The sequence below is a fragment of the Phyllostomus hastatus genome, unplaced genomic scaffold (genome assembly GCF_019186645.2).
Source record: "Phyllostomus hastatus isolate PE091 unplaced genomic scaffold, TTU_PhHast_1.1 phas_contig_1, whole genome shotgun sequence".
NCBI lineage: Eukaryota > Metazoa > Chordata > Mammalia > Chiroptera > Phyllostomidae > Phyllostomus > Phyllostomus hastatus.
This window is the reverse complement of record NW_025333498.1, coordinates 46960961-46976848: the sequence shown is the minus strand read 5'-3', so window position 1 is coordinate 46976848 and position 15888 is coordinate 46960961.

Sequence of the window (15888 nt, the reverse complement as noted above, 5' to 3'; positions counted from 1 at the left end):
ATGGCCCTGCTCCATTTGTCTCTTCCCTCAACTCACACCTGTAGGGGAAGGGGTGAGGACATCTTATATGTCTTCCTAATATTTCCTGGATACCCTGAGTTCTGGGCCCCATTCCAAAACCCTATTTGGGGCCCCCTCTTGCTGCACCCTGTAACAAAGAGAGTGGATCTGAACAATTTTTACCACAAAAAAGTGAATATGTTAAGTATGTGAGGTGATGAATATGTAAATAAGTTTGATTAAGGCATTTTTCTCAGAAATAGAAAATAATGTATATGTGTATCAAAACATTACATTGTACACCTTAAATATATACAATTTTTGATTGTTTATTTTACCTCAATAGAGCTGGCAAAGTAGAATAAAATATATAATACAAAAACATATATTAAACATATATGTAAGTAGATAGTACAAAAATACACTTAAATATGAATTATTTGCAAATATATGTATATACTTTTTACTAGGTTATTCATGAAAACAATTAGAATTTTTTAACAATTCACAACTTCTTATCTAAAAATTTACACACACATATTCAAGCATGTTATAGAACAGATCCATGGGGGGGGACAAGATACTGTTACCAAATGGACCTCCCCTTTTCCAGGGTCCCCCTGTACTAGGTTTGCCTAACCCGCTGCCAGGAAATTATGGCTCTCAATGCCAGAGTTTGGTGAAAAGAAAGGAACTATTTATTTGGAGGTTATACAGACTTAGAGTAATGACATAATGTCTTCATTAAAAACTCAAAGTTCTTTAAAACATACACAATCACACACAGTTCTTCCTCCCTCCCTTTGCCCAGTCAGGAATATTGTATCTCAGGAAAAGAAATAGAAGTCTGTGGCTCAGTAGCCCCCAGTTCTTCCCAGTAATCTGTACTTGGCTGTTAGGCCTCCCAAAGTTCCCAGCACCACCAACTGTGTTGTGGGAATCTCCAGTTCTTAATCCAAACCCACGTGGCACCTTTTCCTGGTCCACTAGCAAGAATCCTTTCACCCCTTTCCTTCCCACAACCTCTCTCCTGCATTCTTCCAAACTGCCCAGAGAGAGCTATACATCGCTGCTACATCTTGCTTTCCAGCTACTAAGCTGCATGGCAAAGGGAGCCCCAAAACTGCGTGATTCCCCCAACCTCAAGACTGAGTGGTTCTGACCTGAATGGTTGCTGCACCTGGATTTAAATCCTGGCAGTAATCTTCCTCTACATCCTCATTTATGACTCCTCCCACAATCTGTTTCACCTGCCAGCATTCCCATATTTTTCTAGCTTTCCTGGACCACCATAGTGAGTCCAGGTAGGCATGGCCCTGTGTCATGTAGTCAACCACCTCCAAGCTCTTACACAGGCATGGTAACCAGGGAGGGAATTGCCTCCAGTTATGTCCTGTGTCCAAGTAACTCCCATCTCCCTGGCTTGAGGCAAGGCTACAGCTACCTAACATATCTATGAAACCAGTTAAAAGTTATAGATATGTTAAATGACCATTCTTGCAGTTATTTGCAAAACTGTTGATATGCAAAATAACTCTCAATGGCCATTGTCCCATCCCTCAGTTCAGACTTGTGGGGGTGAGGATATCTATATATTTTTAATATTTCCTAGATACTCTGAGTTCTAGACCCCATTACAAATCTCTCTTGGGGGAGCTCTGGCTGCACCCTGTTACAAACACATACATTCTCTTCAGGATGTAACATGCAGAACATATAACATATAGAGAACCTTCTTGTTATGGCTATTTTCTATTGGAATTGAATACAGTAAGCTGATGCCCAGAGACTTGCAGTATAGAAGCAATAACAATTCTAAGGTGCTTGATCTAGAATTTACCTTTCCCAAATAATGGCACCATATTCATCTACTCCTGAATATTCTGAATTTAGGACTAGTATGGAACAAGACACAATCTTGTGAGAATAGGGGTTCCTTAGATTGGTGATTACTAAGTGCTAACCTGAAAGTTAGGCCTCTTCGCTGTCCTTTATAAGCTTTATACCTATAAAAATTGAAATGTAGCAAAAAAAAGTAGGGAATAAAATGAATATGATCCTATTAAAAATGTCTCATTTGTCTCAAATGATACTCTACTAAATAGGAACATTGACTTCATCCAAAGCTTCTTTGTGCTTACCTGATGGATATACTGTCTAAATATAAACCACACTTAGCCAGAGTCGGCAGAGTTGCCTTCTGTCAGGTCTTGAAATGATAATCCTTGATAGCCCTTCTGTTAATTGTTCAGTCTTGTCATCCTGATGCACTCAAAATTTTCAGTCATCCAGGTGCAATCAAAATCTGGAAGTGATTTATCACATTGAACAAACTAGACACATTCTTTCATAGTCCTGTCCTATATTTTCTACCTCATCTCTAATTTCTACCTGTAAAATCAAAGGAATATATGAATTAGACTGGGGTGTCAAACTCTTTTTCACCGAGGGCCACATCAGCCTCATGGTTACCTTCACAGGGCTGAATGTAATTTTAGGACTATATAAATGCAACTACTCCTTAAGTAGGGTCAAGGAGCTCGGTGCTGCTGCTGGGTAGAAACAAGGTGCTGGGCCAGACAAAACAAGGTGGAGGGCCGGATTCGGCCCACAGGCCTTGTGTTTGCCACCTGTGGAGTAGACAAACAATAAATAAATGAAATTGGCAGCTCAGAAAGAAAGAGTTTAAACTTAAAAAAATAAGTAAAAAAACTTGATTAATTTTATTAATATTTCAATAGAATTGAGGCCTTCTGAAGAGGGTGGAAAAGATCCCACCAAGTAACATTGAAATAAACACTTTAGAACGCTTGACAAGGTAGGGAAGAAGGTGGTAATTTTATTTGATTTCTTTTTAGGTTCACTTATGTAAAAGAACTAACAGTATTACTGCTCTCAGCAGAATACAATTGTGATTGCAGTCTTTGTATTCAGTGCTCTGGAAATACCAATGAATGCCTCTGTTGGGAACTGCCCTGACTGGTATCAGAAGCTGAAACCCCTGCCTAGGCTAAGGCTAAGGGAAGGCCCTTGGAACCATAAGCCAGCAAGGAGACAAAAGCTTATCTTCCTGGCAGGAATGCTGCTTCTGCTGCTTTATTCATGACTGAACCCCAAAAAGCTTGGTCGGTTAGCCAAAGACGGGTAAGATTCTCCACGGGGGGAACAACCTAAGACAGGCACGATCACTTTGGGAGGCCCCCCAAAAGAAGGACTTGGGGGGCTGCAGCAAAAGGGGGGTGATGGACCCTCGCTCCTCGGCTTTGACATAGCCTGAGTTCTCAGTGTCTGAGAGAAAACCTCCTTGTCTCCCAGTTGCCTTAGTTCCCTTGTTCCACCTAAGCCTAAAACAATGACAGGGTGGTGCAGCTCTGTGCTGAGAAGTGCGAATTCCCCGGGGTGATCAGGCCTAAGAAAGAACATGTAAATTACTGTGAAACCTTCTTTGTTTAGAATGCTCTCAGTTGAATGAGAAGGGTCTTAGGAGGAAGTTATTTTGTTCCTCAGTCTTACAGCTCTTTGACCCCCGACTCAATAGACTGGCAGAGTTCTTTGTTTTCTATGGTTCCTTACTTCCCCCTAATGAGTACTGTACTTTACCTGAATTATGCAGAATGAGCCCAATAAAAGCAGGTATGGACTGTAAATCGGCACGCTCCCCACTGGGGGGGGGTGGCCATTTCGTCCCTACTTTCCCACAGAAACCAGCTTGTCTCTGTGCATGTGTTGTTTTTTCTCACGTGTTTTCGTCGAGCCATCCACAGCGTTCCGTGGTCACTGCTGGACAGGGACCCACGCAACATGTCTCCAGCTGAGAGTGACACATTGGCAGTATTTTCAAATATTATGTGCTTATACATATTATTTGTCTTCTCTGACCTCTGATAGTTCAATTTTGATAAACTTTAACAAAATCTGAAATGATACAATCATCCAAATTATTGTCTCATAAGAGTATAGATACAAGGGAATTTGCTAATTCAACAACCCACAGTTGATAAATTATACTACATGGACCAATGTGTGCTTATGTGGTTAATTTTAAACACAGCGAGATTTAATCATGTCTATAGTAAGAGGCTACACAATGCTGAGAAGAAGGTGTTTGAGCATGAAAATAAATCATATGCTCATTGTAGCCTATACAATTTATTCTCCCCAATATTTCCCTTATTCTTCCAGAATAGTTAATAATTAAAGATTTCCTTAATTGTTTATATATAGGATTTTGAGAATTGAATTCCATTAGCATTGTGACATGAACCCATGAATACTATAAGTTGCATCTATATAGGATACTTTCTGATAGATTCAGAATTTGTAGTGTCTTTTTGGAAATTCCAAACAATACAGATATATTTTGTCTTTGTTTTGCTGAAAAACAAACTATAGTATTAACTTTATCAAAACAACTGCACATTTTTTTCTTGATAGTTGGGGAAATAATACTTTAAAAGAATCAAAATGGCCCTGGCTGGCGTGGCTCAGTGGATTGAGTGCGGGCTGCAAACCAAAGTGTCGCAGGTTCCATTCCTAGCCAGGGTACATTCCTGGGTTGCAGGCCATAACCTCCAGCAACCACACATTGATGTTTCTCTCTCTATCTCCCTCCCTTCTCTCTCTAAAAATAAATAAATAAAATCTAAAAAAAAAGAATCAAAATGGAGTGATGAAATCATGCAGAGACAGCATATATGATGTGTTCTCATTATTGCATATCATCTTAGCCATTTGAATAAAGAACAAAAAAAGATAAAAATATATATAATTAAACACTAATATATTATAATACATATAATATAATACATATAATATACCCTTATGTTGAAAGAATTTTGTAAATGTCCTGTTTAGTTAGCATCTATATATGAAGTGGTAGAAATTATATAAAAATGTTTAAGTCTATGTACAAAAACTAAAAGATTAAGAACAAAGATAAAAATTGATACATAACATGGAATAATGAATGATCTAGCCATTTTAGTTTGTTTCCAATAAAAATAATGTCATTACGTATCTGAAGAATTCCCTTTCTTCCCATCCTTCTTGAGACATGAATATTGCCTATGATAATATTTAAATTCAGCAATTATTTATAAATATCTAATGTACATCTAGTATTGTACTCAATCTTGTAGAGACATAAAATATGGTATCAAATGCCTGCCATAAATGTTATTTCAGTTTAACTTACAGAATAAAACTCACTTTGGGCTCTAATTAAGAATGCAATAAAAGAATAGTTTGTTTTCCAGTTCTTTTTGATCAATTCTCAGTGGTGGTAGATAGCTGATAAGGGCCTTTCCACCACCAAAATAAGCAGGACCATAATGTGCTTATGTGAAGGAGAAAAAACATTTCCTTCTCCCCTTCTAGATTCTTCTGTTTCAATAATTAAACTGACAGGAGATGTGAACAGGAGAAAGTCTAGTGTAATTTTGTGTGTACAAAGGTCTCACAGACACAAGGCCTAAAGAAATGACCAAAGAAGTCAGCTTTTATATATTTTATAAAAGGAAACAATAAATCTGTGAAGAGCTGACAAGACAAAGAAACTTATGTTTGGGTACTGATTAGTGAAGAAATTAAGCAGAATTTATTTATACAGACTTTTCAGAACTAAGTTCCTATGGTGATGAGGACATGGATTTACCTCCTGATGCATGGAGGGTACCTTCCATATGGGAGATTTATTTCCTGCTTTCAGGGTGACAGAGAGTAGGGTCAGGGGGTCCTTCTTATGTTGGCTGTTTCTCAAGTAACTTTAACTCAAAGTAATCAATATGTCAAAGTAGTATATTTTTGGTGGCAATTTTTGCTCCCCTATAAGCTTGCATTTAAGTAGTACTTGTTATGTGCCAGACACTGAGTCAAGCATTTTATATTCATTATTTAACACTCACAATAGATGTGTGAGTTCATTTTCTCATCCCTTTTAGCAGGAGAGGAAAATGCAACTTGGAGAGGTTAAGCACATTTCCCAAGGTCTCATGGGTATTAAATATTAGAAGTAAGATGTGAATAGAGCTCTATGCAAGTCTACTCTCTGTGCCCTTCAGCACTCTAGGGTGCCTCTCCTGCACAGCACACAGGATCCTGGGGTGGAGTGCGACTCTAGAAAAGGACAGAAGGGAAGAAGAAACTGAAGGGAATTGAATGGATGGGTGAGTGATAGGAGGAAAATAAAGAAGGGCACTAAAGAGCCAGAGAGGACCTTTTGTTCATGTGAGTTAAATTCCATATGAACAGAAACACACCTTGGGAAAAATAAATAAATATCTTAATATATTATATTCAAAATGTTGATATGCTCAAAGTGTTGACATTAACAATACATTCTTTCTGGCAATGCAGTTTATTTTATGTGCTGTCAGATGGGGAAGTATCTGATCAAAGGCCTGGGATAGTAGCAGAAAACTCAGGAGAGCCAGTTAAGGTTGGAGTGGGCCTGCAGGCTCCAGACCAACCTCTTGGGTCTTGATCTGAACTGAGAGTCATTTTCCAGACCAAATATTTCTTCCCTTCTTAGGCTTTTGGTCTGTCAAAACCTAATACAAAATCAAATGTAATTAATGACTGATTACATGATTCTTACATCAAGTTCAGACGTGTCTAGGCTTCCCAATTTTCAACTCCACCAGAGATCCATTCATCAATAACATATAGAAACTAAAACATTTATCAAAAATCTGGTGATATCTGAGATTTGCTTCAAAATACTCAAGGAAAAAAGTAGTAGACCAGATGAAACAAGAATGGCAAATTATTGATCATTATTGGAAATGCATAACAAGTATACAAAGGCTCTTGACAACTTTTTTCTTTTTTTAATAAAAATAAAAATAAAATGTGTAGGGGCAAATAGATAAGCTTAATTAAGATTTACATAATACCCCTGACTAGTGTGGCTCAGTGGATTGAGTACCAGCCTGTGAACCAAAGGGTCACCGGTTCAATTCCTAGTCAGGGCACATACCTGGGCTGCAGGCTGGGCCCCCAGCTGGGGTAATGTGAGAGGCAACTGTTCTATGTATCTCTCACACATAGATGTTTCTCCCCCTTTCTTTCTCCCTCCTTTCCCATCTGTCTAGGAATAAATAAATAAAATCTTCAAAAAAATGTATAAAGGAGATAATGTATATAATGCATAATATATGATATATAATATATAATACATAATATCGAATGTATAGTATATAATATACATAAGATATGTAATAAGATTGTATGTATATAGAGATCTTTAAAATATTTCTATAGAAAATAATATATAATATATGATTATATATCATATCATATCACATCATATATAACAGCATACATTATACTTCATATAACATATAACATTATAGTATATAATATACATATATCACATTATATATCACACGATATGTCATAATATATATCATTATATATGATACATATCCTATGATGTATAAAATATAGTGCATTGTATGCAATATATATTCTATATAATATATAATAATATATACCATATATAATATATCACATATATTATCCTTCTATATAGATATTTTAAAAAGATATTATCATATAATATATGACATATATATTATGTTATGGCATATATATATTATGTCCAGAAATAGTCCAGCCATTGTTAGTATTATAAGAACAGTTTGTCCAACATCAATGTAACCTGGCAGCCAAGGAGAATGGAATTCTATGTGCATGTGTGAACAATGATGACTTCACTGTACTATTTGGGGTTAGGGGAACAGTAGACCCAGCTGAGTGAGCATGTGTACTGTGTGGCTACTACATTAAAATGACTGAGCAAGTAGAACAACAAATCTGCCTTAAATTTTGCATTAAGCTTGAACATTCTTCTTCAGAACTTGTTGGCAAGATTCAGAGTATCACAGCTTTGGACAGCTGGTGATTGGCAGTTTCATCACAACAATGCATCTGCTCATGCCTCATGTCTCCTGCAGAGTTTTTTGGCAAAACATGAAATCACCCAGGTAAGACTCAGGCCCTCTACAGCCGAGATTTAGTGCCCTGAGACTTCTGGCTTTCTCAAAACCAAAATCATCTTTGAAAGGGAAGAAATTTCAGACCATAGATGTGATTCAGGAAAATATGACAGGGCAGCTGATAGAAACTAGAACTGTGTGAGGTCCCAAGGTGCCTACTTTGAAGGGGACTCAGGTGTCATTGTCCTATGTAAAATGTTTCATATAACATGTACCTTCAATAAATGACTCTGTTTTTCATATTACATGTCTGGATTCCTTCTGGACAGACATATATCTCTATTCATTCTCAATAGACCATGATTATTTTGAATTGTTTTGAACATATTATTTTGAAGGTATTTGCAGTTTAGAATGTCGTGTTTAATCAGTCTGTTAAAAAGCAGAATTCTACCCTAGGTACTTTAATTTAAACTTGTATCCCATCTTGTATACTTACTTTTATAGAAATAATATTATCTCTTTTACTTGACATTTTGATACTAAAACTTCACATGATGAATAAAACAATACATTAGGGAGAATAGAGATGTATTTTAGAAACAACCTTGTAAGTTTCCTATAAGCTATTTTCTCAACAATTTTAAGTTGAAGAGGATTTAAGGATTTTGTGCTGCCTTTAAGCTTTAGTTTCATAAATACTTGCCATGTTGTTTTTATGAGTCAGCAGAGAACTCCTTCACATAGAACACACCTGAAGTGGCCTAGCTTCTGCAACACATTTTGAAGATATGCAGCAATTCTGTCCCTGAAGCTTGTCATTTTAACTTTACACAATTTGAACAATTCAGATCCATTTTTCCAACTAATAAAAAAGCAGGATGTCTTGAAAAAATCTTTTGATATGGAACCACTTATTTAAACTTACACATTTAAAAAAGCCAAACTTAAATTTAGGAGGAAGATCAATGACAGTAAATATATTTTAAAACAAGAGTTATAAATGATAAACATAACGACAGTCGGGCAGAATAAGAGAGAATCTACAGAAAAAAAAAAAGAGTGACTATAACCTGGCAGTTATATGCTGAGTCAAGTTTACTGAAGTATACATCTCCCACTGCAAGAAAGAGAACCTCAGCGCCTCGGTACCCCAGAGGGAGCCTGGGGTGCCAAGGTGCTGAGGCATCACCCTTCTCCAGCACACTGGTGTATTGCACATTAAGATGGCCCAATGTTGGTGAAACATTCTTGGCTATCTTTAAAGTAAAATATATTACAAATAAAATTTGGGAACAATGTGAGTGTGTATGTGTGTGAGTTTGCTTCCCCATTAGCAGAAAAGAGTCATACTTTATAAATATTCAATAAAATTGAGACTTGAAACTAAGTATCAGTGACAACTTTCATATCTCCTGTTAAAACACTTGGGCTCCAATCTTACCAACAGGGCATAAATTGCTCTGTGAAACAGTTTTAAGTGGGTGTGAGCTTTCACTATCTGATGGCATTTGAGAGCAAATGGATACTTGGCTATTGGCTAAATGAAGAACTAGGTAGAATAAAACCAATTTAATATTTTATTTCTTACCCAAATATTTTGTTTCTTTTTAATTTTTATTTTAATTGTTGTTCAAGTACAGTTTTCTGCCCTTTATTCCCATCCCAGCCCACTCCCCCAGCTCTCCCCACCTCTCTCCTATTTCCAACCCTCCCCCATTGTTATTGTCCATGTGTCCTTTATACTTGTTCCTGCAAACCCTTCCCCTTTCCCCCTGAAATTCCCTCCCCTCTGCCCTCTGGTCACTGTCAGCCTTTATCTTTAAAGATTATTTCATTGTTCAAATCAGTGTAAATTGATTACTAAAACAATAATAATATGTGGGCCTTGAGATAAAGAAAGTTTACATGCAATTCATTTGGAATAATTCAGTGGTAATAATTATGGACTGAAAAAAATTCTGGGTGGATCTTTGGTTTCATGTGTTTTTGAGGGGCTAGATTTAAAAAAAAATCATGTCAGTGGTTGTATGTCAAGATATGACAAAAGACTAAAAAAGCTTTCCATTATTAGTGTCAAATCAGTGTTGAATTGTCTATATACTTCATTTTTAATCCACCACACCAAGAAATATAACCCACCAGCACAGTACCTGAAAATCAATTGCTATTTTATTTATTAAATTAAATCTGTTTATAGTTAAAAATTTCAAACCTGGAAGGGTTTTACTTGAACAGTAAGCTATATTCTTTTCTTTGTTAACTTTTAATTTAGGTCCCTATTTTTCTATCACCTATTATCTGATATTTGTAATCACTTGTTAACACTCGGTATTATCTTGTCTAACCCTCTTTCAAGAAGAAGAGTAATGTGAGATTCATAACATAATCATGTAACCCTAATTGGTGTGGATAAATTATACATTAGTTGTGCAATTTCTCAGCATCTAGGGCTCATTTGACATAATTAGAATTCAATTATTTAATTTCTAATTGGAATTAAATCAAATTATTCTGGTTTAAAGATAATGTTCAAGGAACACTTCACAGAATATAAAGTCAGTATTGTTTCCATGCTTTTGATATTTATAATATTGGCAAAATCAAAAGCATATTATATATCAATTAAATTAGCTAGGATTATGAAGTTAAAGGACAGTAATAGACATCTCCAAATGATTAGTTTATATAACCAAAGTGTCCATGTCTTTTCTAATTATTTGCTTGGAAGACATTACACATTTTTCATGAGCCTATCATCATTCAAGGCTATTTTAAAATTTCCTTACTTTTTTTCCATGACATAAAAATAAAACCAGATTGATTTCTTTAGAGTGATACTTTCTTTTATCCAAAAGTAGTATCAGCCAGCTAGATTGGATATATTATTCATCAGGATGGCATTCAAATTGCATCTGGGTTTTTTGAGGACAATTTTAAAAAATAAAATTTGTCCTCAAAGGATGAAAATATGTCAACCTCAAGGATATTATATCATTTATGTCTCAGGGATTTTTTAAATTGAGGTTAAAATAAGAATAAATATGACATTCTTTTAATCATGTAATTCACAGGATTTAATCTGATCTTCAGTATAACAAATTAAATCTACATAGTAGAGAGTTTGTTGAAATTTCAGATATTATTTTATCCTCTTTAATATCATAAAATTGTACCCTGCACATAGTAGATGCTTGAAAAAAATCAAGCATTTGTCATGTTTAAACTGATAATCAGTGTGCAATTTGATTTTTGGAACCCTGAAGTGGTGAGTGTAGAAGATTCTGTGTTCATAGTCCTCTAAAGATGTGACTATCCTGCTCTTTCCTTCTGTAAGACTGGGGCATGCATACACGTACACAGGAAATGTCATGAAAAAATCATCCTGTTATCTTTAATGAAAGTTACCAGTGGGATACCAAATACGCCTAAGATTACATTAATTGCTTTGAGCAAAATATGCAATCAAAATTGTTACCTAGTCATTTGAATTTGCTTTACATAGATGAGATGCTGATGAAAATACCAACTTATTCTCCAACTATATTCCTCATACTATCTTTCAAGGCATATAAGAACTTATTTTTCTACCTGCTATAATTATTAGCACAGAATTAATTTCTGCTTGATATAGTGCTCCTAAGTCATTATTTCAAATAACATTTTCTAAGTAAGATATTCTGTGGGTAGATGTCATGTTTGATGAATTATATGCCCTTTGACTGGATGTATCAAAAGCATTTTAATAGAATGACAGTCTTTTTCTATACTTAAAATAATATAAAATTTAGAATTTGGTCCAAAGTAAAACTGAGTTTTAGTAAATTACTGAAAGTGCTGAAGAAAAATTGGAAAGCATAATTTACTCACAATTTTATCTATGGTGCTGCAAATAAATTTTTTTATCAATTATTTTGCATAATGTAATGATATTTTTGAAATGAAAACTGGCTTTTTAAACTAAATGTGGTCAGGTGTTTTCTAACTATAACTGTCTGTGGATAAAGCTATTGTTTTAAAGGTTTCAGACACTTTTCTCTAAAACAAATGAAAAACTTTTGTGCTGAAAAAATTAGAACTGTTTCCTTTGATTATAGCCTATAGTGCGCATTATGGTAAAGAGTTTCCACATTACATGGTTACCTTAATGTTCTGGTTTCCATAATGCTGCCACAAAACATAAACTACACGTCTTTAAAATGTGAATGTGTACGTACATCTCAGTTAAAACTGCATATTCTGTAACACTAAGTTATTCATATGTGAGCTATACCAGGTGGATACAGTCTCTATTCTCCAGGAATTCAGATGCAAACTTAAAAAAAGCAAGATAGATATTAACTGTTTTTGCTTTTGAAATTTTTAAATTTTTGATGTTTTTTTAATTGTTGTTTAAGTACAGTCATCTCCATTTTTCCACCACCACTTTCCTCTGCCACACCAACCCACACCTCTCACCCTCAATCCTTCCCCCTTTGGCTTTGTCCATGGGTCCTTTATACACATTCCTTGATGACCCTTTCCTTTCTTTCCCCCATCATCCCCCTCCTCTGTCATCTCTAGTTACTGTCAGTTTGTTCTTTATTTCCACGTCTCTGGTTCTATTTTGCTTGCTTGTTTTGTTGATTAGTTCCACTTATAGGTGAGATCATATGGTATTTGTCTTTTACCTCCTGGTGTATTTCACTTAGCATAATGCTCTCCAGTTCCATTCATGCTGTTGCAAAGGATAGGAGCTCTTTCGTTATGCTGAGTAGTATTCCATTCTGTAAATGTATCATAGCTTTTTATCCACTCATTTACTGATGGGAACTTAGGTTGCTTCCAGCATGTGGCTATTGTAAATTGTGCTGCTATGTATGAACATTGGGGTGCATAAATGCTTCTGGATTGGTGTTTCAGGATTATTTGGGTATAATCTCAACAGTGGAATTTGCAGCATTGAAAGGCAATTCCATTTTTAGTTTTCTGAGAAAATTCCACATTGTTTTCCACAATGGCTGCACCAATCTCCATTCCTACCAACAATGTACTAGGGTTCCATTTTCTCCACAACCTTGCCAGCACTGATGGTTTGTTGATTTGTTTATGATGGTCATTCTGACTGGTGTGAGGTGGTACTTCATTGTGGTTTTGATTTGCATCTCTCTGATGGCCAGTGATACTGAGCATCCTTTTGTGTATGTCTCTGGGCCCTCTGTATGTCCTCCTTGGAAAAGTGTTTTTTCAGGTCCTTAGCCCAATTTTTAATTGGATTTTTTGTTTTTTAATGTTGAGTTTTATATGTTCTTTATACAGTTTTGGTATTAACCCTTTATTAGATGTATCATTGTCAAATATGTTCTCCCATTAAGTGGGTTGTTATTTTAATTTGCTTATGACTTCCTTTGAGAGGCAAAAACATTTTAGTTTAATATAGTCCCATTTATTTCCTTTTTCTTCTTGTTTTCCTTTCCCAAAGAGATGTATCAGAAAAAAAAAAATAATGCTATGAGAAATGTTTGAGATTTGACAGCCTTTATTTTCTTCTAGAATTTTTGTGGTTTCAAGTCTAATACTTAAGTCTTTAATCCATTTTAAGTTTATGCTTGTGAATGGTGTAAGAAGATGGTCTAGTTTCATTTTTTTGCACTGTTCAATTTTCGCAACACCATTTATTGAACAGACTATCTTTTCCCCATCGTATGATCTTGCCACCTTTGTCAAATATTAATTGACTATAAAGGCATGGATTGAAAGATTTTGTTTATTTATTTTTAGAGGGAGAAGAAGGAAAGGGGAAAGACAGGGGAAGAAACATCAATGTGTAGTTGACTCTCATGTGCCTCCTACTGGGGACCTGAGCCCCAACCCCAACATGTGCCCTGACTAGGAATTGAACCATAGACCTTTGGTTCAAAGGCCTGCACTCTATCCACTGAGCCACACCAGCCAGGGCTGAGCTTCTTATTCTGTTCCATTTATCTGTATGTCTGTTTTTATGCCAATGCCATGTTGTTTTGATTACTATGACCTTATAATATAGTTTGATATTAGCATGATTCCTCCAACTTTGATCTTCTTTCTCAACATTGCTATGGCTATTATGGGTCATTGTGGTTCTATATACATTTTTGGAATATTTGCTCTAGTTCTGTGAGGTAACCATTAATATCTTGATAGGAATTGCATTGAATCTATAGATTCCTTTGGATAGTATGGTTATTTTAATGATGTTAATTCTTCTTATCCATGAACACAGTATATGGTTCCATTTATTTATATCTTTTTCAATTCTGTCTTTAGTGTCTTATAAATTTTTTATTAGAGGTCTTTTACCTCTTTGGTAAATGATTTATTTCTAGATATGTTATTGTTTTTGATGCAATTGTAAATGAGATTTTTTTTTAGTTTCCCTTTCTAAATATAGTTCATTATTGATATATATAAATGCAACTGATTTTTGGATATTCATTTTTTAGCCTGCTACTTTACTGAATCCAATTATTAGTTCTAGTAGGCTTTTGGTGGAATTTTTAGTGTTCTCTATATAGAGTATCATGTCATCTGTAAAAATATTACATTATTTTATTTTTAATTCTGTGGTATTTGTGGTATTTATCATTCCATAAAAATAGTTTATCAGATTTGTTTCTCATGTTAAATAATTATTTTTCCACTTACTTTTGCATTTTTAGTTTTGTTCATTTTCCACAGATTTATAAATTATATAAGCTTTAGCCTCATAAAACTTGATTTTGTTGCCTAAAAATTTATTTACCCTACCTTCTTTATGTCTTTTCTAGACTTATTCTGACTTGATTTCCATCAGAAAATGGTTTTTGGTATCAATCATGTTTGACCCAATTTCTTTTAAAAGTGCAACTATGAAATTATTTCTAAATTACATACCTAATATCATTTTTTAAAAAGAAAACTAATAGTTTTCCAATGACCATAGGATAGGGTATAAATCCATATATATTTATATTTATTTTGGTTTTTAATGTTACTATAATAATTAGCAGACAAATTTATTACCTTACATTTCCTGAGGTCTGAAGTCATAAAACCAAGATCCAGCAGGGTCTTTGTATGGGCTCTGGAGAAGAGTCTGCTTCCTGGCCTGAGACTATGCATTTCTTCACTAGTGGTACCTTTCTCCATTCTTAAACTCAGAAGTGTAGCAGCTTCAAGTTTTTTTCCTTTCTAAAATCTGCTTCTGTAGTCATATCTCTGTTTTTGATTCTGACTCTTCTATCTCTTCCCTGTCTTATAAACCATTGTAATTGTACTGAGCCCACCAAGATAATGCAATATAATGTCCTCATCTCGACTCTTTATTTAATTACACCTGCAAAGTCCTTTTTGCCACATAAGCTAATGCATTCACGGGTTCTGGGAATTAGGACAAAGACATGTCTAGGGCATTACTATTTTTTCTGCTATGTATTTGGCATATCTATTCTTTTAACTATCACCTCTCTACCCTTCTAACTCTCTCTTTCACTGCATACCACTCCCTCATAGCATGCAATAGCCTCCAGAATAATAATGTAAACAAAAATTATTTTTGCACATGATCACCACCAAATTAACATTTAGGGTCTTTTATAATGTGTTCATGCTAAGTACTCATTTAATTTTTATCACACCAGGAAAGATTATTGTCCACCTTTTATAGGTGAGGAAATTAAGAGGTTTGCATATGTATACAAGGGACATGGAGCCACAGAGTCTGAATCCAGACTGAGACTTACTCTCCCCACATACCTTATTAACTGTTAACTTCTATCCATTATGTTGGATTTTCCTCCAAACAGTTTTCCAGATACACCAGAAAGTTTCATAACAATACTTTTCCTCCACAGCTTTCTCTTTCTGCATTTTACCCTTTATTTAACATTCAGCTCAATTATCATCACCTGTGAAGCTCTTTCCAAATTTGATCACCCCTTTGAAATTTTCCACA